Raw genomic sequence first — 27,412 nt, 5'->3', positions numbered from 1 at the left:
CCATTTGGATCTCACTCAAGATTTTTGTTCTACTATTTATCTGTCTTTTTGGGCCAGTACTTCGACATTTTTTGCGACCTGCGTTTTGCTCAGCGTACATTTAATAAATATTATCTGTTCATGGTAGAAATTTTATACAATGTACGATTTTATTCTTATCGGTATAACTACAATTAGGATGCACATAAAATCAATTCATTTTGCGTTTTCAACGGGCATTATAACGTTTATATATTAAAAACAGTGGTTAACCGTCACCGAAGCTTAATTGAAGCTTGAAGCTTAATGAGCGAGCTTTTGTTTGCAAACTAAATGGTAACTTTTATAAGGCTAGTTTTGAAGGTTGCTTTTTTAGTACAGTAATTTTCCTATGTTAATACCCTTGAATACTTATAAATAACTTAACTTTTCTTATTATTATTATGATAATTAATATGACATTTGCATGCCTATTTTAATATAGATGATTATGCGGTTTTAAAAAAATTATCAATCTATATGTACCAATTTCCAAATAAACGATTAATTTAACGTCAAAACTATTAAGCGTGTGTTAAGAGAGCGTCACCTTCATCAGGAAAATTAGTGGGTGCGGTTAATCTCGATATTCGACAAGTATATTATTGTTTGTCCATTACTTCAATTGTCTGATCAATTCGGCTATCGTGTTACAAATTCAATATAGAAATCATAAATGCGTCATCGAGGCCATTATATATAATATTCAACTCATTTGAAGTTAAAACCTGATAGGAATTTTTGGTTACTTTCTAAAGTTTTTTGACGTGACAACGTCTTATAATTCGATGGAGCCGGCTGCACGCACGAAAAAACATGACTCGTGCAGCGTTACCTCGCTCTGAGGCGTTACATTTAAGGCTTGTAGTGCAAGCGAGGGCGCGGAACGAGGGATTTCCATTTACCTCCTTCTCTATATACATACAAAATATCTATCAAACAAATAAAATTAAAAGTTTCTTTTGAAAAAGCAACCATTCCATCAGTATTTTCTTATGACGTTGTCACGTTCAACTATCGTCAGTAAACCGACTTTACAGACAACCGATTTTTTTCGATTTCATTTACTTTTAAAGAATCTCACTTAATGACATATTAAATTGATGACGCACGTTAAGCAGTCTCGGCCTAATGGCTTAACGTACAACCCTCTACCCTGACGTGTGAATTACGGCTGTGTATCGATTCCTCTTTGTGCGTACTTAAAACATGCTCGTAAAATGAACGCTTCCGTACGACGTAAATCACGTAATTCACGGAAATCCAGCGTGTCTTCCACGATAAAAATATATCAAACAGATGTAATCTGAGGTCAATTGACAAGACGTTTCGAGTGGTTTAATCAGTCACTAAAGACACTATTACATACATTGTTACATATTTCTTATCGTAGTTGAAATGGCGTAAATGCAACTACTAGATAACGATGATTACCATGGTTAGAGTGTATTTTTGTAAATAGTAACCAGTGCAACATTCAGGAACCCACAGCCGTGTTGGATCCCTCGGTATACAAGTTTCTTTATTTGAAAAGTTTTGGGTGCTTCTTAACAGTCATAACAGCTTCAAAGATATAAAAACTTGGTACTGTCAAAATACTAGTTGATTGCGAATAATTATGCTATCTTACCATTATCATTAAAATCAATCTAAATATACATAAGCTAAAAATATCTACCAACGTCTAGATCCCTCGAGATATAAAGTTTTCTATAAACGATAAAACATATTTTTTATCACAAAATAAATCATATAAAGAAACTGTCTCGTGGGAATTTTCCGATAGCGTTGTAGAAATCTTTACGTTTTGTATATAAACGAGCTCGCGATTCTGCGAAGTTCGTTTCAAAAATCTTTATATACTGTTCCTATAGCACATTTAGGAGAAGAAACCCCGGTAGACCGAGGCTGCGTTAGTGGAATGGAGTTATTGTCTCCACAACAAACTATGTTCCAAGTTGGACGCAAGAAGCACGACATTGCAATGGTTACTTACTTGCGGAGGTTATAACCCATATGGGGCTTTACAGTCATGATAATTGGAAACTATTCTAAACCGATGTCAAAGGGGTCCAGATAAATAATAAATATAAGAAAATTATTATGAATTTTTAAATATTCAAATAGATTACAAAATACACCCATTACGACATTAAAGATCCGCCAGCGTTGCCAGAAAAGAGTTAGAAGAAGATCTACAGATCTATATCTTTATCGCTAATCTAATTCGTGATTTAAATACAGTTTCGTAAACTAAAAACACCATTTGCACAACAACCTTTTAGTACTGAGCTTCAGATTTGTATCTGTTTCGTGATAATATTTTTATCATGGCATGCCAGTTTTTCACAATGCTTTTCGTACTCAAATGGTGCACAGATTGGTACTTGCGAGCTTTATCTAAAAGTAAGTAAAATATGAAAAAGAAGTTCCTAGTAGCTTTTGATTGTTTGTAACATACAAAAATAGAAATCGCATTCAGTACTAATGTACTAAGTAACTTTTAAACCTATTAAATACACAGCGAATTCCTAGAATTGAAACTTATTAAGAAATATCCAATTTTACAAGTTTAATTAAAATGAACTGTAATCTATTTTCCTAACTGATTTATTGCTTTATAAGATTAATTACTCAGTTTAATACTAAGTTTGTTAAACTTAACAATTTGTTAACAAAGATTAGGAGAATCGTCGCCGTGGCTGAGCAAGGCTTGGGTTCGATCTTCCGCAAGTTGAGTATGACTTTTCGTTGATCAGCTTTCTACTCATTTTATGTAATTAATATTTTCCACACTTAAAAGCTGGCTAAGGCAACTAACATGCATGCCTATTGACTGCTGAAGCTGCCTTTTTATAATCTCTCTCTAAGTAAATGACATTATGTCCTTCTAGAAAAGTTTACCAGTTTCTAATACGCCGTATTATATATGTTACCATACGTATGTATGGTAGAATTGTGAGTGGGTGGCGGTATCTCAACTTCAGTGCTGTCCATTTGCCTCTGGTCTATATATAAAATGTGTGCGTGTACTAGTGTACACAAGTAAGAAGTGAAACTCCCTTATGACCTAATTTTTCTAAAAATTATCGACTATATGTAACTTGGTTAAATAAAGTTAAATTAGATAAAGTTTAATAAAAGGCTTTTATTATCATAGACATGAATAAATAATACCATTATATCATTTTACCTTATTACTACTAAGATTATTACAGAATTTCATTAATTGTAATAGAATTATTTCTACCATTGTTATTATATGTTTTTTATTTTCCCATTTTAAGGTTTCCTGGAAGAAATCGATTGTTAGGGATAAGGTCGCCCATTTGCCTAATAACTTATGTAACCTACTTACTTTTTGTTTGTATAATTATGTATATTAAGGTAACAAACTATAAATAAATAAATATATTTTTTTATTTTATTAATGGCTTCGAATCTCTTCGAATCAACCGGAAAAATGAGACGCGTAACGGAATAATGTGAAGCGTAACCGAAAAATGTGACGGTAAATTTTTTACAACGCCGATACAGAAGTTTCACTTCAAAAATAAAATACTTAAAGATTTGAAACAAGAGGACAAGGATATTGTTGTGTAATTTCTTAAAAATAATTCAAGATTTTTATTACACTGAACCAGCGACAATTTTCTTGATAGAGTTAGGTTAAATTGCTTTGATTACAACAAAGAACTGGCATCATTAAAAGCAGTTGATCATTTTTCCTGATAAAACTATGTCACGATTTGTAAACAATCAAATTAGCTGTTAATGTACTTGTATCATAGAGCTTATAAATTTACAACGTCAAAGTTAAATTAGTTTAAAACCGTCAATAAATTACAAGAATTTATTCCATTTGCCAATATTACTAGATCAACAAGTTAACGACTATTTGATAGTCCATATTTGATTATATATAGTCGAAGCTGCGTCACTGTCAGCTGCCATTATCATTACGTCACCGAGCCTATAAATTAACAAAGTCAAATTAGTTTAAAACCGTTAACACTTGTCTTTTATTCGATTTGCCAATATTACTAGATCAACAAATTACCGATCGTAGCCTAGATATCTGTTGTCTCACGGAAACGCTTGATGGTAAAAAGGTGTCAGGCATCTTATTCGATAAATAAATTTATTATTTAAATAACAAATATAAGATAAAATGATGTTCAACTTCATTAGACTTTGTGCAAAGCAATAAAAAAAATTCGCCTTTTCAATTCTGTTACTCATTTTGAAACGGATATTTGATGTAAATAAGTTTCAGACGTTCTTAAAATGATTTTTTGTCAATCTTTTTAGGATACTGTTTAATGCCTGGCCTTGAGCATAATTGATCGTGGTAGGTAATGTGGCCATAGTAAAAAATCACTCTTTAAAGGCAGTATTTCTACAGTTTATGTTACTCGAAAAGTCGTCACAACAACGCAATCGTACATATTTTTTTTTAACTGGGGGCAAATGGGCAGGTTCCTCACCTGAACTTAAGTTATACCATATGGGTACTCCCACTGACTGACAGCCGGCCCTTTAAAAATTCGTACGCTCCTTTCACTGGACATAATATAACGGATTTGTTCCTCATAGTAAGATTAAATCACAATGACCGTTTTATATTAATTCAAATTGTCGTTTTACAATAATTTATCAGTTGTAAAAATGTTTTTATAAACAATATAAGAGATTCTTGAGAGTTGTAATTTTAAAATTAATAGGAACTAAATAACAAAGTAATACACGTGCGCATGTGTAAGACGTATCTCAATCTAAGATCAGTAGCGCTATACCCATAGGTCTGGGCCTCAGATCTACCTATCTGTTTCATGCTCATTTGTCAGTCTGATAGATAGTAACTGATCAACCTCCTGTGCCTGTCACACACCGTCGACTTTTTGGGTCTTACTCAAGTCGGTCTTCTTACATTGTTTTCATTCACCGTTCGAGCGAATGTTAAATGTGTAATAACTGAAATTGCATTGTTGCACAGCCATCGAACTTACGCCCTCAGGAATAAGAGTTACACGCTGCCACTAATGGACAAATAAAGTTGATTAATAGCATTTAAACAGCATTGTTGTCAGCCCTAAGAATGTGTTTCCTGAATATTTTATTTACCAATAAAGTTATGGTGTGAGTATTATGATAAGAATTCCGTCAGTAATAAAATAATATAGGCGCCTCTTTATTTATGACATAGTAAAGTTTCGATATAAGTAATCAGTTACACAACGCTGAAAGACAAAGGGAAGTTTTCCTGTCTCTCATACTAAACAGAATAATATTATGAAAAATTTCATGAAAATAGGTATTATTTATATCCAGATATCGCTTGATAAATATACTTAAGACATATGAAAATTATTTGAATAGATTCATCCATTTATCAAACTTTGCGACCCTCTTCTTTATTCAAATTACGCTAATCCGAACTTGTCAAAGTGTTATTAATTTATTCCGGTGATGTGCACAACTTTCTATATCGAATCCCAGGACAACAGGTATCTTTAAGTGGACAAATCCCTCTTGAGGAGTACATACGGGAAAATGCTATATATTCTTTGTGAAATAGAGATGTAAATTGTGAACAGATGTATGGAGGATATTTCCTTTTCGTTTTCAAAGTAAGATTCTCAGTCCGGAACGGCCGGTTCAAACTTCAGCTATATCGTTAAGGATTTAAAACTTTATAATGGAAGGGATGTTATGTTTAAAAGTTTTGCCTGTTAGCAGATTTCAGTTTAGAGATATACTCGTAGTGCGACTCTAGTTCATCTTAGAGTTTGTAACACTGAGTTGTCAGTAATAAGTCTGAATGACCATATAGATGAAAGTACAGTGTATATTTTTTAAGAACTTTTTTTAAAGTTTTCAGCGTGTGACTCTCATCCCTGAGGTCGTAGGTTCGATCCTCAGCTGTGCACCAATGGACATTCTTTTTATGTGCGCATTTAATATTCGCTCGAACGGTGAAGGAAAACATCATGAGGAAACCGGCTTGCCTTAGACCCAAAAAGTCGAGAGCGTGCGTCAGGCACAGCAGGCTAATCACTTAATTGCTTAATAGATTAACAAATGATCATGAAACAGATACATAAATCTGAGGCCCAGACCTAAAAAGGTTGAAGCGCCACTGATGTATATACTACTAGTGGTTAACTTCCACACCCATCAGAATATGTAAACTGTAAAATCAGTGCTATAGTAATTTCAAAGTAATGTTAGAATTTGCATTAAGAACTCGACGGAATCCTTCGATTATGATTCCTATATATTGAATGGAAGTTCGATACGCGCAAGCTTTTAAAATTAAAATACCTTATGCAAATACTTGCCAAAACTACTGTTATGTTCCTGCTACAGCCTTCGCTATCTGAAATATATTTATGAAATATTTTAGTTATTTAGATTTACTAAATGTAATTTAATATAATAACTAGGTATTTTAGGAATCTTATCTTGAACGTCGTAACCACAGCAAATCTATACAGAATGTGATTTGAAATTGTATTTGACAATAATTAAATCATCAACCCAAACGATAAGATTTGGTAGAAAATGTTGCTATACATCATATGAAGCGTAAAGAGGTAATTTATCTCGCGAGATCAAAGCCGAAGTCATGATATTTGTAGTAATGACGTGTATGACTGTATGTATTAATATTTTACTCTTGTAACCTAAAAGTAACAAAGTCAAAGTCAAAAATCATTTATTCATATAGGTAACAGAATGTACACTTATGAACGTCAATAAAAAGGAAATATACATTAAATGCTTCTAATTTTACATTTACTGCCAGTTCTTAAATCAAGGGCGAAGAACTGGCAATAAACTCTCCGCCACTCTTTTTTTGTAATACACAACGTTTGTAAGGAGCTGCAACCATCACACCATGTTCCACATGACATCAGCAGGAGGCATGGTGAAACAGGAGCACGCAATTACATTCTCGTGGGAACAACACGCAAATACAACGGTACAAATTTGATGTATAATAAAAGTTACTAAATTTATATTGTAAAAGTGATAAACGATGTATGTTTAATCACTAAATATAAGACCTAATGTTATATTGTACTCCTTATATCTGTTATGTAACGTAACGATATATTTGTTGTGATCTTATAACCAATAACAAATATCCGATTACGCCAGTCTATCAGCGTAATTCACTACAAAATTCTTGTATATGTATATTTTATTATTTATTATATATTTTTTTCTTTCTACGAGTAAGGCACCTGCGCCTACGTGGTGTAAGGTATGAAATGTGGTAAGACACGCCTACCGCCCATCTTCTTATTAATATTACAAGAAACAATATTAAATTTAAAAATTATTACATAAATCAAACAATTATCATTTATGCATAACAGAAAATTATGCTAATCAGACATCATCTTCATTTAATTATTGAGAATGAGAATTCTCGTCTGTCTCGGTTTGTGACGTTTTGCATGCAATTTTAATGATTTTATGTTTATAATGTTAAAGTGTATATGTCACTGGCCTTGATATATAAGTTAATTATTCAAATTAATCGACGTCTGAACTATACAATAAGTAAATAAAATAAATAATCTGCTTTTTTCAAAAATACCGCTATGTTTAATCGGAATATACTCAAGGATCGAAAACGTAGCCCTTGACACGTCGACCATATAAGGATGGACCTTTAATGCCTGGATGCCTGGTGATAAAAGGGAAGAATGGCTCGTTACTTCCACTTTCGACTAGACTAAGAAAGCTTTGTGTTTATTAGCAATATAACATTTGTTTTGTTTAGGGGGCCCACCATGAGCTCTTATTCGGAGCCTAATGACCTACGACTATTTTTCCACGTGATCTCAATAGTAATAAGATTTCGTTCATTCATTTTGTATGAAAAAACGTACAATGATGCAACAGATCCTAAATGCGTAAAGGAACCTTAACTCATCTATGGATCGTTTTAAAGACATTTATTGTGTAATTCCATTAAATTAACAGTCAGCAAATGTAAATTGTATTATATAAATTAATTGACCAGTGGCGCCACAACCTTTCTAGGTCTGGGTATCAGATATCGGTATATGTTTTTATGATCATTTGTCAAACTAATAGGCAAGTAAGTGTCACGATTTTGGGTATAAGGCAAGCCGGTTTCCTAACGATTTTTCCCTTAAATTTTCGAGCAAATGTTAAATGCGCAGATAGAGAGAATGTCTATTGGTGCTCAGCCGGGATCGAATCTACTACTACTACCTTAGGGATGAAAGTCGCACACTGAAACCACTAAGCCAAAACGGCTCCCAAAAAATATATTATATATTTAATAAATTATATAAAGAAGCGTTTTATAGACATGTAAGGGAAAATTTAAGAAGAATTTCACATCAGTCAAACGAAAAGCGTGATCAACTTTTCCACTCGATCATTATCAAATGATAATTTTGATGAATACAATATTTTCTTTATATTTATATATACGATATTACATACAAATGCAAGCCTACGTTTATTTCTGTTAACGGAAAGCTCCACACATTAAATAACTTATATACTAAGTACTAAATGTTATTATTGTTACAAGCTTCCGCCAGTTTTACGTGGAAATTTGGCAAGATTTTCCGACCTCCTTCAAACCTTTCCGACATTTTAGTCATTTAACATAAAATCATCATTCATTAATTCCTTTCACGTCAGTAGTCCAGGGGCTTCATTTAAAAATATTATGTAATGTGCAAAAAGAGATTTTTAACATTGACTTGGAAAATGTTTTCATTGAAGACAAAATTTTCCATTTTATGTAAATCATGCTTACTTCGTGCCACACTTCCATGAAAATAGAAGTCCTCGTATGAAAATATATGCCGACAAAACGTGTCTTTTAAAGTATTTTTTCATTATATTCTATATGCACAATATCTTTATACCAGAGAGACTTATATAGTAAATTCTTTGGTATTATAATTAGTTTAATTATATATACTCACTTACAATGAACGAAAAATAAATTTGTAGACAAATCCAAATTACCAAATCGAAATTTTTGTAGGTCCAATTTTCTCGAATCCCGTTTATAAGATCGGCCATTTTAGATTACTTCTATATAGTTCATCGGACAAAAATGAAATTGCTTTAGAAATTTTACCTTGAAAGCGAACGTTGATTTAATAATTTATGTTTAATTTAATTAACAAAAAATAAGTAAGTTAATAGAAATATTTTTAAAGCATTTGAATAAATAAATCAAAAAAATAATCGTAAACTTATTATAAAAACACTGACGAGCAATATTTGAACGACAAGGTTCATGATTATATTTAAATAATAATATTAAATCCAAGTCGAAGATTTAGATAATATAATCTTCTTTTATCTTCTATTAAAAGATATATCGTGATACACTATCACGTATTAAAAGTCTGAATGATAAAACTATGTGTGTCTAAAATCACAGACATCAGCTCTCATTTGATAACAATTGGAATGTTATTCTTAGTAATGTAAATTTAATAAAAACTCGCGGCAAGATCTCTATCAGTAAACAATAATCGTTTGAATATTAAAATTCTCCCGTAAAATATGGCGCTTCAAAAGAATCTCAAACTGTAAGTCATGTTACCTGTTTATCATCACCTATTATCTATAAAAGCTATTGTGCTTGCGAAAATTATCGCAGGGTGAGAAGAAAATGATATCTTAATAATGCAGAGCTCTTGAGATTTTCCGCTACGTTATAGGCCGTTTTCAGTGGTGAAAAGCTTCGATGGCTCACAGTCGGTTCCTAGCTACCGCAGGTGGAAGGCGGGGCGAGAATCGCGGGAACGTTCCGATTTCAAATTTGAATTAGTGATTTTAATAAATAACAAACTTTTTGGTGTAAAACCTTTTTGATATAATATTGTGTTGTGAATCGATCAACTTTTGTGGCATTTGTGAAAGTTTTGGGGTAAGTTTCGCTTTGGAATCCAACACAAAGTAACAAATAACATCGCTAAGTAATATTTATTATTATTTATAAGCATTTTAAAAAGTTTCGCTCGTGCGAATTACTGTTTTTAAAATTTTATAGATCTCGTAATTAAATACTGCCTGAACTGCCGAGACTTAAATAAAACAAATATTATTTATAGTTGAAGTAAGATAAGGACTGAAAGGTTTTAATGAAACAAAAACTTGACTATGTCTTATAAATACTAGTTTAAAGTATTTTATAAATACTTTTGAAGGTTAGATTCAGATTGTAAGCATAAACTTCCGTAACTGTTATATACGTATATTAATAGTTTAATGTAACCTTTCTAATATTGTAACTTAACTTAAAAGTTATGAAAGCTTTATAAACTTTAACAAATAAATATACCAAATGTTTTATATGTAATTACAAAAGACTCAGGACGATTTTTTTTAGTCGTGTAAAACCACTAAGCGTAAAAATAATTAAATGAATAAATATGTTTATATATTTTGACATTGACAAAGTTGATTGGGAAGGCATATAAAGGATTGATTTATTATTTTTGTTTTAATATTATTTATTAAAAAATAACTTTTGAGTTCCATTTTTATAGAATAAATGGCCAGAATGCTTGCATGCGTAAGCTGCCGTTTAAGAATTGGTACGCTCTTTTCTTGAATTCTTTCGATTATTTATACGAATACGTAACGCTTACATTAGGTATCCTACTAATCGAATAAAAGGGATATCAGGGAAGGAATGGAAAGTGGTGGCTAGGATGAGAGAAGTGGAAGAATTCGGAGGAAGCGTTCAGTCCGTCGGAGGCCGTGTACTAATGTTAAACATAATATGTACTCAATGTACATATTATGTTTAACATTACTACTTCTTATGTAGTACTTAAATACAGTTTCCATAAAAATGGCCATTCTGCAATAAGCTCCACTTAAATTTAAAAAAAAAATATTTGTATAATTTTAAAGCAATAATTAAAGGCCTTTAGATAACTCTTCAGTCTTGACCTTGCGAACTGCACTCATCAACGCTGCTCATTTTATGTGTTTAATTTTGTATCGGACTGTACACTGTCTATTGAATGTTCAGTTAGAAGTAGGTAACACAATAATACAAAAAAAAAACAATGGCACTACAATCTTTTAAGGCCTCAGTATCTGTTTCATGATCGTTAGTGAATTGAATAGGCAAGTAGGTGATCAGCCTTCTGTGCCTGACCCACGCCGTCGACTTTTTGGGTCTACGGCAAGCCGTTTTCCTCAAGATGTTTTCCTTCACCGTTCGAGCGAGTGTTAAATGTGCACATAGAAAGAAAATCTATTGGTGCCGGGGATAGAGCTTACGACCTCAGGGATGAAAGTACACAAATATACAGTATTTACAAAAATAATAATGAATAAATAGAAAATTAAAAAGTTTGGTCCCTTGGGAGTGTTTAACACTGGCATCAGCTCCTAGCTGTATCGCGATACTTATTCGTTGAGCGAGGAAAGCACCAGCTCTGGGGTCACCGATAGGTAAATTAACTCTTATCGCTTCCATGTAAAAGTTCCATTGTATTATCAATAACAATTAGTGTAGTAAGTGTAATTTAATTATTTATGATAATAATTTACAGTTTTAATGCTAATTCTTTTTTTAAAACACTTAAGTCGTAAAAGACTCATGTGTGGATTATTTTAATGGGACTGGAGGCAAACTAACAGTTCACATAGAGTTAAGTGCCTACACACCCATGGACACCTACGCCAGTTTAGCCAAAATAAATTTGGTGTGCATTACCAGGTTTAATGGTAGTGCTACACCTTTCTTTTAAAGGCCCTAAGGCCCATAAAGTGGTGGTGCGGGACAAGAACTGCCATATGTTTTTTTTATGTTTCAATAAATTATATAACAAATATTAGCTACAACTGTGTGGACGCATAATTTAGTTACAGTATTTAAAACCACTCGAAGACGTCTACCAATAAAATTTATACAGATTTAACGCTAAAAACTTTTTGCGTGGTTCACGTAGTACTTATCGTTTATTTTTTTATAAATAATTTCACTCAGTGGTTTCACTAGTGGCACTCACATTTTTTTTCGTTGACCAGACTTTTTTTAAGTTTCTTTCCTAGTGAAAATTGATTAAATTCTTCTAATGAATAGTAATGTCTCTACCGCATACCATGGACAGTGTTCAGAGGAGTTATTCGGATTAATATGTGCAGCTGAGTTTCATCATTGGACGTCAGAATGCGAAATTCCACCCATATCACGTCATCCGTCGTTCCACAACTGAGCGTTTTTTGAGGCAGTTTTTACTTACCAATTCGACTTAGCGTCCTTCAAAAGAACGTACCAATTCTTAAAAGGCCGGCAACTGATCGAACCCTCTGGTATTGAAAGTGTACATGGCCGGCGGTATTACTTAATATCAGGTGAGCAATCTGCCTGTTTGCCTGCTGTTATATATTTTAAAAAAGTGTAAAGATGTAGGATTGCAGACTTCTCATAATGCGACATTTATAGAAATATAGAAAAATACATACCTTGAAATCATCATACTAAATGAATATTCAATATACATCGTAAAAAGGTCACAGCCATCTTTCTGCTCCTTACCCGACACCCTAATCTTTTATTCTTCATTCAGCTATTCATCCCAGACGGAAGTGTTTTCGTGTCATTAGAAGCAATCCCTCGGGTAATACTTGTTGGATTTACAAAAGGCTAAATATTATATTTTTTATAATTCAGTAGCTTTTGAGACTAATGTGTTTGTGTGATAATTGTTAGGTCTTTGTACCTTGCCAATAATGGCTTAATCATTTATTCTTGAATTGAACAAAAATGCGACGAGATATTCGAAATCATTCCATGAGACCGGGAGATAGTGGCACAATAATGGGTTGTATGTATCAGTATGGTGGTTTTTAGGGGTACCAGCGCTATGATCATCATATAAGAAAAACCGCCATACTGGTACAATGACCCACTATTTTGTGACATTCGCCAAGGTTGTAGCTTACTACAACACATTTATGAAGATGAAACATTTTTCACCTTACCAAAGATGATGTGAGGAATTGACTTTGTATGGAACTAGTAACAATTTTTTTTCTTTAAAATATTAAGTTTTGGTTTGATAATTAGTAAATTTAAATTTCAGTTTTATTATTTATTGATGTACTTAATTGAAATATGTTTTCTGTTTATGTATATTTTGTTTAACAATGTAGTCTGTTTGGCTTTGTATATTGTCTATGTGTTTTCTTTTATAATATGTATAATGTATATGTGTAGCTGTAAGTATGTGTGTGTAATAATTCTTAATGTGGTCCTTACTTTTGATATAAATAATATATTGTAATTTTTGTTTTTGTTGAAAAAACATAAACTAACACCAAATATATCTTTCTATCGTTTAATGTATGATGTTATATATGTAATACCGTTAGGTTTGTAAATGAATAAATAATAAAATAAAAATAAATCAGTGGCGTCACAACCTATTTAAGGTCTCAGAATTCTGTATCTCTTAAAGTCCGCGACTTGGGTGTTTTGTTTGTTCCCGATCTTTCATTTGCGGAGCATGTTCGGACAATTACTGATGCTGCATTCAGGAGATTGGGGTTTGACATGCCAAATTCAGCTGGATTGTCGATCACTGCCACTAGGGTGCTATATTCATCATTACTAAGGCCAATTTTTGAAACCAGCTACGTCATATGGTCCACTTATGAAAGGTATTATGGGGATATGATTGAAAGGGTGCAGAAACACTCCCTTAGAAATTTGTATAAAAGAAGATTTTTTCCTTACCGTAAAGGTTAAGTTAACGTACTAAGTTCTTGATGGGGGTTTTAGGGTAAAATTCATTAGAACTTTGTAGGGATTAAATGCAATCAAATTTGGTTTAAGTAATTAAAAACGAAACCAAAAGCGCATACTTGCTGGGAGAGACCATGAGACTGTACGATCCGGATAATTATTACCGCTGCCGGACAACCATTTTGCTGTCCGTTCGGCTCGCACTGTCCAGCGTCAACAAGCTCCTATTCCTCGGTTACTCTCACTGCGTAATGTGTTTCTCGACTCTTCACCGGTGAGCGACCTATTTGTGAAGCGTTTGGGGGTAATATACTGTGTTTTAAAAATATACTTGGAAGGCAAATAGCAGGAGGTTCACTTAGGTTACGTAGGTTAGAATTTGGCCATGCGTGGGCTGTAAATAAATAAATAAATGATTATTTGGTCAATCTAATGGGCAAATAGGTGATCAGCCCTCTGTGCGTGAAACATGCCGTCGGCCTATTAGTTCTAAGACAAGAGTCGCACGCGGAAGCACTAGGCCAACAGTGCTGATAAACACAGACTTAACCAGTACAAATGAATCATATCTATATTAGATTAGGCAAAATATCGTGCATTTAAAATTTTCAATCATATTAATAAAACTCACCGAAGATTTTAGCAAAAATTATTCAAACTTGTAATCGTACTTAAAAATTCAGCTTATATTCAAAGCTATAGGGCAATAACGGTTATCCGAAAGATTAATGGACTCTTGAATGAATTTTATCTATGCAAATATTAACGGAATGTAAATGAGAAGTCGAAGTTTTTTTTGCCAAAAGATTACTTAAAAGTTACTATTGAAATTTATTCCGATGATACCCAATATGCATTTTTAAATGAAGTATTATTTATTTAATTTATTTTTATTATAATATTTGACAATGACATCTATCGGAATATCGGACCATAGATGCTGTTGACCAAGGCGATATGCTGTGGTCTTTTGTTTAACATCAGAACGAGGCAGAAGGTAGAATTCTAAGGTTTCTGGGCTGACCGGAAGCATTCTGATTGATAGTAATTTAAGTAAGATTAGCTTTTGTTTTAGTTTTACTTTATTAATTTTTTATTATTATTAATTAGATTAATTTTTAATTTGGTTAAGTACTTGTAACCCTAAGTATTTGTTATTTTTAATTTGTTGCCAAGAAGAGATCGCTTGTTAGAGATACAGCCTGTTTCATCCCTAAAAAAATTATAACTGCGAACCTATTGCATCACTTCAAGCCCGATTTCTGGGAGACAGCGGTACTGCCCCGGCCGGTCCAGCCCATTTGGCTGACTCTTGAAGGCAATAGCATGGCACTCCCACTTGGAAGGGGTTGGCTGATTAGGTTGATTTTTATTTCACTAGTCGGCGATGGGGTCGACAATTTAGAGTAATTTATGTTACTTGTTTTTATTTGTAATGTAACGATGTTTTAATAAATCAATAATCGTGGAGGCGTTGCTAATATAGTGGCTGTAATTGAGTATTTGCTGCACGATCCTCTAAATAGGAGGAAAGTATATCTTCGTAGAGTGAATTATTAGTAGAAATATTGTGTATTTTATGTGTTTAGGTTTAGGTTTAGGTAGGTGGACTCAGTTTCCGCACTTAGACACGTAGTCGGTCCGTTGTGCGTAGAAGCCCTGGCTAATTTAGCCAGCCCAACTCCTTCCAGAAGCACAGAAGTCTCCCGGGCACTTCACAGGCTTCGCGGAGCGACCTCACTGTTCCGAGGATTTTTGTACGTTGATTAGCCACAGCCTCGCATTCCAGGACTACGTGGGTGACTGATTCCTCTGCGCTGAAACAGCCTCTGCACAAGGGGCTGTCTGTTGCGCCTAGGACGAAAAGATGTTTGTTAAGGAGACAATGGCCCGTGATTGTCCCTATGATTGTTTTGAGATTGGTTCTGTTCAGGTTTAGAAGTCGCTTAGTAAGTTGCGGGTTCACAGCCGGCAGAGCTATTTTGGACTGTTTGCAATCTACACTTCGCGACCATCGTTGATTCTGGAGTACAGTGGATCTCTGGCGAATCCAGGTTCGAACTAGCGAGAAGGGCAAGGGGAGAAGCGGATGCGGGCCAGCAGGTATCATACCAGAGCCTCTTCTCGCAAGCTCGTCGGCTGCGTCGTTGCCGAGAGAGCCACTGTGTCCCTTAATCCACTGTAAGGTAACTCTATTTGTTAGAGCTATTGCCTCCAGTGCTTCGTGACACTCCAGTATTAGTTTGCTGTTTGTGTTTTCGTTACCGAGCGCCATCAGCACGGATGCACTGTCCGATATGAGCTTAATGTGAAAGTCGTTGACTCCCATCCGCTGTACGGCTCTGGCTGCTTCGGTTAGAGCGACACATTCACATTGGAAGATTGTGCTTTGTGTGCCCAGAGGTAGGTGTATGTTGATGTTGAGATCAAAGGAGAAAATACCAGCGCCTGAGCCACACCCTGTTTTTGAGCCATCAGTGTATATACGTAGCTCATTCAGGGGCGACTGATCTTGCTCCTCTTCTCTCAGTTGTATAAGATATTTCTTGTTGAATATTAATTGATTTGTGATTCTGTCACATGGCGCAGCTATAAGAGGTTGGTACTCTATTGCCCTGTTGAGAATCACTGTGTGTGAACTATAGTGGTTTTTTCCCCATAGGTCCAATACCATAAGCCTGATGGCCGCAAGTGCCGCCTCCTGCTGTATGTGTAGGTCTAGAGGTAAGATTTGCAGGGCTATCTCCATTGCTGCGGTCGGAGTTGTTCTCATACAACCGCTAGCAGCGGACAAGGCAAGCCTTTGGAAGCGTCCCAGTTTCGTGATCGCCATTTGAAGTTCAGATCTTGGCCACCAAACCAGGGCTCCATAGGCCAGCATTGGCCTGATTATGGCAGTGTATAGCCATAATGTTATTTTAGGCGATAAGCCCCATTTCACGCCTAGCATCTTTTTGCATTGATAGAAGGCGATCGTTGCTTTGCTCAGTTTGTGTTCTAGGTGTTTGTTCCAGAGCAGTTTACTGTCCAGAATCACACCCAGGTACTTTATTTCATTTTTGAGTTTGAGTTGTGTGTTGAAGAGTTTTGGAAGCCTGTGTGGTCCCAGAACCCTCCGGTTTGTAAAGAGTATTAGCTCTGTTTTTGATGGGTTGACAGATAGCTCGTGCTTGATGCACCATCTCTCAATTACTTTGAAAGCCCTTCCCATGAGATCGCATAGGGTACTTTCAAAGCTTCCCGATATCAAGATAGCTATGTCGTCCGCATAACCCACTGTGTAGAGGTTGCCAGCGTTGAGTTCTGTGATGAGCTCGTTAACTACAAGGTTCCACAGTAGCGGCGATAAGACACCACCTTGCGGGCAGCCTCTGCTGACAATGCCCCGTGTCGTGGAATTAACAGTGAACTGTATAGCTCGTTGTTTTAGCATGTTGTTTATCCACCCTATCAGGGTTGATGATACTCCACATGTAACGAGTGCTCTGGTAATGCTCGTGAAGTTTGTTTTGTCAAAAGCGCCTTCGATGTCAATAAATGCACCAAGGGTTGACTGTTTTAACTTCAGGGAGTCGCCAATGCGAGACACAACGTTGTGGAGTGATGAATCCGTTGACTTGCCTGGGCTGTAGGCATGCTGATTTGGGTGCAGGAATTTGGATAGCGATACCTGGCTACGTATTTCCAGATCTCCAAGCCTCTCCATTGTTTTTAACAGGAAAGATGTGAGGCTTATGGGTCTGAAGGATTTTGCCTGGGTATAGTCCTCTCTGCCTGGTTTTGGGATGAATATTATTTTCACTTCCCTCCATTTCAAGGGTATGTAGCGGTGGGCTATACATGCTCGGAAGATTGAGACAAGATAGTCCACCAAAAGGTTTCTACTCCATCTTAGTAGGCCTGGGAAGATGCCATCCAGGCCAGCCGCTTTGAATGGTAGGAAGGAGTTGATTGCCCATGTTACTTTTTCATTTGTGATTATTTTGTGAGCTACATTCCAGTCTGAGTCGGTGGTGGCACTTTCTGAGTAGGGTTGCCATGCTTGGTCGTTGGCAATTATGCAGCCTGGAAAGTGTGTTTCCATCAGTAGTTCACATGTTTCTGCATCGGTTTTTGTAAATGATTTATCAGGTTTTTTAAGACAACCAATTGAGTGATAAGGCTCACTAGAGAGGCATGATTTCACTCTGGTTGCCTGGTTGTTGCTTTCAATGCTGGTGCAGAAGTGTCTCCAGCACTCTTGCTTCCTAGAGCGTAAAAGTTTTTTGAATCGTCTTCTCGCGATTGTGTACTTGTCCCAGTCGGCAGGTAAACGGGTATTTCCTGCTCTATTGAACAGCTTCCTGACCTTCTTTCGGTGTCTCTCCAGTTCGGGGCACCACCAGTTATGTCTACTCCCCCACCTAGGCATGGTAAGGGGACACGACCGTTCAAAGCTGGTCTGGAGTAGGGACGTTAGGTTATTTACATGTTTGTCTATGTCTTGTACATCAATGGTGGTTGGTATTGTTAGTTTGCTTACCTCTGAGTCGATTATATTGTAAAATTTTACTGAATCAGTTCTCCGAGGTATGCGTCGTGGTTGTGGTTTAGGTAGCTCCCCTTTGATTGTAAAGCGGATCCACCTGTGATCTGAGCATGATAGCTCTCTGGAGACATGCCAATCCTGTATGTGATCTGACAGACCAGAGGTCACCATTGTTAGATCGATTATGGTTTGCGAGCGTGCGTTGATAAAGGTTGGTTCAGAGCCGCTGTGTTATTTTATGTGTATGATATACTATACTACATTTATTTTATTTTTCTAGACATTTTCGTATTGGCATATTAAGTGTATTTCTGTAAGTAAATAAATAAGACTTTTACGTACGGTTTTCATTTGCACAGACGGGGAAGGCTACACACGTTTCATCCATTTGAATATAGAATTTTATATCAACAAAGAAATTATTTCACAGGCTTTAACATAAGATAATAAGCATTTTAAAAATGGAATGGAAAATTTCTACGATCCACTCACTCTATGTACGATGCAAAAACTTAGAGTGAGTGGATTAAACGGGAGTGAGGATTTTGAGCGCTTTAGTGCTTTCAAATCGAGTGTTTTGGTATATATATATATATGTGTTTAATGCTACTATGTAAGAACGTGCTACTGGGTGTAGAAGTATTATTTAGGTCACGAAGAAGGGATGAGGTTAATAAATAAATAAATGCATGTTATTTGCTTTTACTAGTCCAATTACTGCAACAGTAACTATCCATAACTGTGGTGCCTCATTCGTATAGTAAAACACATCCCGGGGTCGATTCTCGAGTTCGTAACACATTTATATGGGTAGTTATTGTACTATATTCTCACACATATATAACAATTCTTACCCCTATTACATACAAAGTATTTCCTTTTCTATCGAATTGTGTTTACGCTATGAGCTAAGAGATGTTTTACTTAAATGGTGTTATTAAACAGATTAATTTCTTATAAATAGTTAGGTGTTAGACGAAAAGTGGTTTAATATTAACGATATCATGATCCTCTATTAACCACATAAGCCTTATTACTAAGAGAAATTATATTTTAATGGATGTATGTAATACGAAGAGATAAGCCAAGAAACTTGCTTGTCTCAGTGAAACTAGCAATCCGTTGTCGCTTCTTACAATCCATTTAAATTTTGTTTGAAACACAGACAAGCTTTTCCTCCAATCCCGTCAGCGTCGTCACCCCCGATCCCGTTGTGTAAGATTACAACACCGTTGCTTCCATGTCTGATGATCTCCGGCTTGGTGAATGGCGTCAAACTTTTGTGATTGGTCTATTATACCGCGTCTACTTAGTCTCTCTTCTTTCATCATCTTTTGCCGGTCATTAAAATACAAGCATGCGGATGAACTGGTATTATTTTAAACAAACTTCTTTTACGTAATCTTTTCCATTATTTTTATAAAAAAGACTTGTCAATCGTCTTTTTAATACACAAAATTAGTATCATTTGGATTCTGATCATTCGTTTGTTTTAAGCTGTTGACGTACACTACTGGACATAAGCGTCGCCTGATACTGTGTCGGGAGCAGTCTGATAATAGATAAAAGCAGGCTTTAGTGCTTTTCAGCGAACGGCTAAATACTGCCACATCAAGGTGACAGACTAACTCGTATTCAAAATAAAAGTTATATAACTAACTGTATAGCCTAGTAAATAAAAAAAGTCTATATATAATATGTTGCCAACAGTATCATTAGTTTTATTATCGGACGTTAAGGCAGAATACAAAATACCATCCGTATCACATCGACTTCCGTCGTTCCACAACTGAGCGTTTTAAAGGCAGTTCATGCCGTACACCACCACCATGGTGCCAAGTGCCCATTGAAGTATTTCCGAACCAATTCGGCTTAGGAAAAGTTAAAACCGTAAGCCAGCAACGCATTTTCGAGCCTTCAGGCAATGGGTATCTCTTAACATCAGGTGGGCCTCCTAGCCGTTTGCCTCCTATTACATAACAAAATACGCGGATAAACCTTGTCATAGTTACCCAAGACCTTTTAGATATCTCAAATTACACACACATTGGCAAATTGGCACATTTTGAAGTAACAATTTTAATAAATAGTGATACCCACTATCTGTACCTACGAATTACTACGATGACGCCATACTTTGCTACGAAGTTTTTCCAGCCCTTAAGGATAAGTACAACTTCCCGACCTTAGCCACTGGGGCCTTCGGTTAGACTGGTTGAAGATTTTCCTTTTAGGTTGGAAAAACACCTTCTTTTTCTAAGCATACTATCATTGCAGTTTGTCTGCAGATTCGCCTGCCTGGATTTTATATAGTAAGGTTTTTGGTAAGAACAATAATCGTTATAATTTAGCTAATATACATAAATTTGCAATGAATTATTCATCCACGCCTTCCTTATGTATGGTTATGTATGTACTAAATCTACGGTATTTGTTTCTCTTTCTTTTCTCAAACTCTTTCTTTTTTCGATAAAATAAAAATACCAGAAATTTTTGTTTAGCCGAAAAAAAATCCAGCAAAACAGTGGATTAGGTACGAGATAGGCACTTAACAATACTTTGTTTAAAACCGATCAGCTCACTACTGAATATATCTAGCTCCGGATAAGTACTGTTTAATCCGGCAAAATCGCAAGACTTCGAAAGAGGTGTGCCTGAACGCCTATGTTTTAGTTATATTGCTGATATAAGTTATATATATTGGTGATAAGAATATGTACAAAGGCGCATTGGTTTTTCACACACACACATACATAAGACTCAACTTTGAAAGGATTCGGTTGTTGTTTGTGTGTTACCTACTATAAGGTCTAAATGGATGTCAAACTAACAAACAATCGTTCGACGGATGTAGGGACAAAGACGTAACTGTGAGGTCAATTAGGCCTTTGTTAGTTCCTAAGGAAGTTCCTAATTTGGATCTGACTCTAGACTGTATGAACTCAAATACCGATGTTCAGTATTGAGGAGCGATCGACATAGCTATATACGCAATATATTACTCCAAGATATTGCGTATTTATCTTAAAACAATTGTTGTTTGTATGAAAGAAAGGTTTGTTTAGCCACCTAAACACTAATGAAGGCTGCTTACTGTTTTTGATTTTTCATTTTCTGTCAAAAGATTAGATTCTTAGCTCGCAAAACTTTCTTTTTTGTGAATGATATTTTTGTTATTTATTGTGTACAGTATTCTAATCTAATAATTATATTATAAAGTAATACAAAGTATATCAAATGTAATAAATGCGTCGCCGGCGTTTGCGGCTTTTTGTTGGTTTAACCACGTTAAAAGTATTTTACCTTGATATTAAATAAAAGTAGACAAACAATACACAGGTATCTATATACTGATTATTTATAAGATTTATATCATAATAATGGCCTTCAAATAGAACTATAGTAACTATAGTTGAGGTAATAATATCCTCGAATAATTTACAAGTTCTTGAACCTGTGGTTACTAAAGGTTGTCTGGGTACATTAAGGCTTTGTGGTGAAATCTTGAAACCGGGAATAAACAACATTAGCGACCCTTGCGTCGATCCTCAGATGTATTTGAAAAGGATCACTCCAAAATTATCAGGTACATAAGATAAACCTCTTTTTAATGTGTTCTTGTATAAAAATAAAAATAAAGTGTTTAATACCAGGATATTTTACAGTGTTTCCCAACCCTTGCTGTGCCATGCTTTAAAAAAATCAATGGCGTTACAACCTTTCTAGGTCTGGGCCTCAGATTCTGTATCTGTTAATCGAATAGGCAAGTAGGTGATCAGCCTTCTGTGCCTGACGCACGCCGTCGACTTTTTGGGTCTAAGACAAGCCGGTTTCCTCACGATGTTTTCCTTCACCATCAAAAGAAAGAAAGAAAGAAAATCCATTGGTGCACAGCCGGAAATCGAACCTACGACCTCAGGGATGAGAGTCACATGCTGAAGCCACTAGGCCAAATAATAAGTAAATTTTTAAACCCTAATGAAAAACAGAAATTCAAATAAATTTCAAAAATATTGTTCTATATTAATTGCGCTTGATCTTTGCAGAGACTTCATATTAGGTTCCAATTTAGTTAGCTTCAGTAGTAAGTCACCACGTTGATTTATATCCAGCTGGTTTCGATTGCCCCCCTTAACAATCAAATTGTCGCTTTGTGGGGCGGAGGACCCACGTTCGGAAACACTGTTCTACAGCCATTTCAAGTCTCCTCTAACCTCGTCCCGAACTATGCTAGGATATAAAAAAGGCTTAGGCTTATTTTACCAGGGTAAAAGATTTCCAGTACGTAAGTGTAATCATAATTTTTATGTTATAGTTATAAACATGAATCATAATTATCATTTAGATATTATTAAATATTTTAAACAGAATATCGACATTTATCTGTTTTATGTCTACGAAAAAAACTACAGTACATAACGCTTTTATACTTTAATAAATAGAATAAATCAGTGGTCTTACCTTTTTAGGTCTGAGGCCCAAAGTTATAAACATGAATCATAATTATCATTTAGATATTATTAAATATTTTAAACAAAATACCGACATTTATCTGTTTTATGTCTACGAAAAAAACTACAGTACATAACGCTTTTATACTTTAATAAATAGAATAAATCAGTGGTCTTACCTTTTTAGGTCTGGGCCTCAGACTTCTGCATCTGTTTAGTAATAATTTGTCAATCTAATAGGCGAGTAGGTGATCAGCCTCCTGTGCCTGACAGACGCCGTTGACGGGACTAAGACAAGGGTTAATTTTAAATGGAATAAAACTCCATTGGTGCATGGGGGTCAAACCTACGACCTCAGGAATGCTGGGTCGCTCTTTTATACTTTAAAGTTATAAAAATGTTGTGTTAAAATTTTAATTATACGTCATTTTAACATAAGAAACAGTATGAAAAAGTTGTATCACAAATTATTTAAATCAAAGTATACATTATGTTTAAAACGAAGCACTTAATATCACCCAAAAGCTGTAGATTTAACACGAAATGGTAGCTTCAATTTAATGGACGTTTAAAAATAAGAATCTTTTAAGGCCAGTTAATTAAAACCCTCATAAAGGAACGCTAGTCCATGACAATATTGGATCGAGTCAGCGCAGCGAAATTTAATTCACTTTAAGATATTATAGAGACCTTTTGTTTGTAATTTTGCCGTGGAAAGTATTATCATTTTTAACGATCTGTTTCATACAATGCGTACAAACCTTATAATCAGCTTCTAAAAGCACTAGATCTTTAGGAAGTAGCCGAGTAAAACGGGTTGGATAATTACCGCAAATCCGCAAATGCATGCACATCAGTTTATTTTTTTATTGTAATAGGACGAAAACGGGCAGGGCTACGGTGAGGGCCTTGTAAGAGTTGGTACGGTCTTTTCTTGAAGGACCCTAAGTCGAATTGGTTCGGTAATATTTCAGTTGGCAGTCGGTTATATAGTGGTGGTGCGTGGCAAATACCTATTGGTGAGAAAGCTAGAAATTCAGTTGCAGTCCTCGGGGAGCTCGTTAGCTGGAAGCTCCGAGAACAGTGCTCTGTGCCACACCCGATCAAAGGCTTTAAACTGCTAGTGTGTTTACCTAAAGAATAATTATAATAATTATTACCTAAATAGTAAAATAAATCGCAAAAACCTAATTAAAGTATAAGTACTCTCTACTCTCTCTCTCTCTAGACTCAACCACCGTTGAGACAAACTCATCGAAGTAGTTCAGTAGTAAAAGGTTCTACATGTTTCTTCTCAGTCGTATTATTTATTGCTGACGGTCGCGGCACTGTATGGTGCCTGCTGCCTTGCTGCTGTTCTCTCCACGTTGTACAGTCTAAAGCTAACCTTAGCAGCTGTTTTGGGGAGAACCGTGAGAATCGTGACTTGGTCACACCGGGTCACACAACCTTGCCAACAAGCAGCTGATCCAGATTTTCTGATCAAAGTAAGTCAGAACTCTCCTATAGTATGTTGTTAAGAATTTCATAAGAACTTGGAGTTGATCCAAGATAGAGAGTTCTTTAACTGTCGATGGTATGCGTAGCATCCAACACGTCTCCAGAGCTTTCCCGTTTTCCCGTATTGCGCTCGAATCGTCCATAATTAAGCCGAACTTTGTAAAACAAGTAACGAACACTCGAACAGATCTTCATAGATTATTCAACCATTACGGGAACAATAATTTTCTATCTAACCGCATCGTAATCCGTCCATTCCTTCAGGAGTTACAGAGGCATCTCCAACTTATAACACCTTTGTTAGTTAACTTTAAGTTTCATATATTTTAGACTTTCTTTATTTTATTTAGCCATTATACATAGAGTTCAGATTGAGGCCTCCCTAGTAAGTCAAAGACCTGTAACAGGGAAGCTTCGCTTTTTTTTAAAATTAATATGTAGAAGAGTGATTTATGTACTTAAAGTTACAGTTCTGAATTAGAATATATATGATGATTGATGATTACATAGATAAAGATAATATTAGAATCACAAGTATTGCTAACTATTGTACCTCTTTCAAAGATATTTTTAATATTATTTTTGATCGGACTTTAATGGGATGTAAAGCTAATCGATACGACCTATTTATAGTTCTATAAAAAAATATTACTTTTGAACAGTACAGAACACAAATCGTCTAAGAAAAAAGTAGTTTGATTGTATTCTCGCTATACAATGAAACCGCAATTTTCCTAAAGAGGTATTTGGATTGCTTTTTACTCCGAGATAGAGAGTATATATATAGTATAGTATAGTATTAGTATTGAGGTTATATTAGCAATATAAATGTATATTGTTACGATGTAGGGGATCGGATTGAACACGCCGTAGATTTCTTTATGGGTTTATTTCTTGATTAATCAATGAGCAATTTATGAGCACAAATTATTCGCAGATATGCACTTATTACACACAAAAATAGTCACTAACTACTTAATTACGCACACCTTACACGGTAATGTAGCGATTGCACAATTCTAGAACGTACGTACTCTTTGTCTCTTTCGCTCATTGATTGCTCTGTCCTTGTCGTACGGGGTTCTAGAGTGCTCAGTCTAGCTTTGCGTTCCCTCTCTCTCTCTAGAAAATCGGTCTAGAAAATTCATTCATCAAAGGGGTATAACTAGGCCTGAAAACGCCTGAAATGGGTTTCCTGAAAACTGCACCACTAGACTACACATGTTCTGAAACGGCCTGAAAAAATGTTTCAGCTTCCTGAAAACCAGGGTAAAATTATGCAAATTACAATTTTCTAATATGTGATTGATCGTCTTCTGAAACGGTTAGAAATCATATTTCAGCCTGCTGAAAAGTTCTCTAAGTAGTAGAAAAATCTAGAAAAATTGCAGACGTCCCGTCTTCGTAACAATATGGACGGATTAAATCGTTAGAGATTCAGTTCTGGTGACCAGTAATAGCACTCTGTCCCGCTTCGTACGGCTTGACTTTTATTGTTAAAATAACAGAATATTAATCCAGTATAATTAACATTCTTACGGTGAGTTTTAAAACGCGTTCAGTTCCTGAGTTTATTCGTTACAAATGGATATTATCTTTATTCATTGGGATCAAAAGCTTCTAATTTTAACAAAGATTTATTAACTTCCTTTTTATAATATTGATCAACTTCATATTAGTTTCTGTTAAAATAAATAAATTATATTAGTATAGACAAGTGCGATGTTTCATTTAATGAGTCTGAGGTTACATTTCCTCTATAAATTGACTATCGGAAATGTAATTTTTCAGTTCGAAGTTCAAAATGTTTCTAAGGCAATCCCGTTAAAGCACTATAGATAATCTAGCTTATACTGAATGAGTCTTGGCAGATATCTTGTTTTCTCATTTTTCTTAACAGTAAATAGGTAACTTTTGTGCCCGACTTACGTGGATCTCTGGGTCTACCTTTTATTGATAGGTCTCTCTTTCTGTATCTAAACCTCATTTAAACCAATGTCGTCTATAAGAACGTTCTTTATTCAATCCCTATACTATTTTCTTAATCGTTTCAGGCCGGAAAAGAAGCTTTTTACACATACCATACCTTAATTTCATCGGAAGTATGTCACCACCTAAAGATGGACCTCCTCCTTTGGTACTTGCGAAATCGGTTTTTTTTAATGTAGGCAAACGGGCAGAATGCTCACCTGATGAATAAATAAAAAAATAAAATATGTTTACTATGGAATGTAAGATACAGGTATCACTTATTCCACGTCATTAAATTTGAATCGGTAGACATCCCTACTCATCGGCAAAGAAGACAGAGGATGTAGGGAAGTGTTATTAAGTGTTGTATATGTTAAGTGATACCGCCGCCCATGGTCACTCTCAATGCCATAGGGGATTTTGCCTGGACACTAATTCATTATATTTAGTTGTAGATCTTAAAACTACAGAAGACAATAATAATAAATGCGGAAGTATTGAATTTATGTCATAATGAATATATGATTCATAATACCTAACATTTGGAAAGCTATACTATTTGAAATCGAAAGCTAAAAAGGCATCGAACAATACAGCTTGGTACAAAGCATTATTGGTTTTTCATTTATGTTGTGGATTGCAAACGCCAATACACTTTATATAGTATTTTAACAGATTATTGTTCAATTAGATTTAATATTAAGACGGCTTAGTATTATTTTTATTTATCACTTATATTGCTTTTGTGTAAACATGTACCATATACCACGGAAGAGTCGGAAGACTTTGGTAACCCATAATAAAATCAGGTCAACTATGTCACAACCATATTTGGTTATAAATAGGTTTATAATTATTATTTAGGGTCTCTGCCCATGGTCGATCCCCGGCTGTGCTCCAATGGTATTTTGGTCTATCGCATATAACTTGCTCGTACTGTGACGGAACAACATTGTGCTGAAATCTCAATGATTTAGATGCAAAAATTTCACTGATCAGCTACAGAAATGTAAAGCCCAGACCTAAAAGATTTTAACAAAACTGGTATTTTAATAACACTAATAATTTATTTGCAAAAATATGGAACACAAATGTTATGGTGGTACAAGCTAATATAAAGCTACTATAAAGTAGCGGCGTACAAATATGTCTTAAAAGAAG

The 27,412-nt window shown here is 35.1% G+C and overlaps 1 protein-coding gene across 2 annotated transcripts in view; it reads left to right on the top strand.

Annotated features, from left to right (window-relative positions):
• The first annotated feature begins 9,828 nt into the window (after nucleotides 1-9,828).
• The window catches only part of LOC123713471 (neuropeptide CCHamide-1 receptor), a 132,741-nt gene continuing 115,157 nt past the window's right edge, over nucleotides 9,829-27,412 (top strand). For both annotated transcript variants that reach the window (XM_045667149.1, XM_045667150.1), the window contains exon 1: nucleotides 9,829-9,961. The gene's annotated coding sequence lies outside the window, so the exon portion shown is untranslated. The remainder of the gene's footprint in view (nucleotides 9,962-27,412) is intronic.

The sequence above is a fragment of the Pieris brassicae genome, chromosome 8 (genome assembly GCF_905147105.1).
Source record: "Pieris brassicae chromosome 8, ilPieBrab1.1, whole genome shotgun sequence".
In the NCBI taxonomy this organism is placed as follows: Eukaryota; Metazoa; Arthropoda; class Insecta; order Lepidoptera; family Pieridae; genus Pieris; species Pieris brassicae.
Note: the sequence above shows the minus strand (reverse complement) of the source record. Positions and strands in the feature narration are given on the sequence as shown.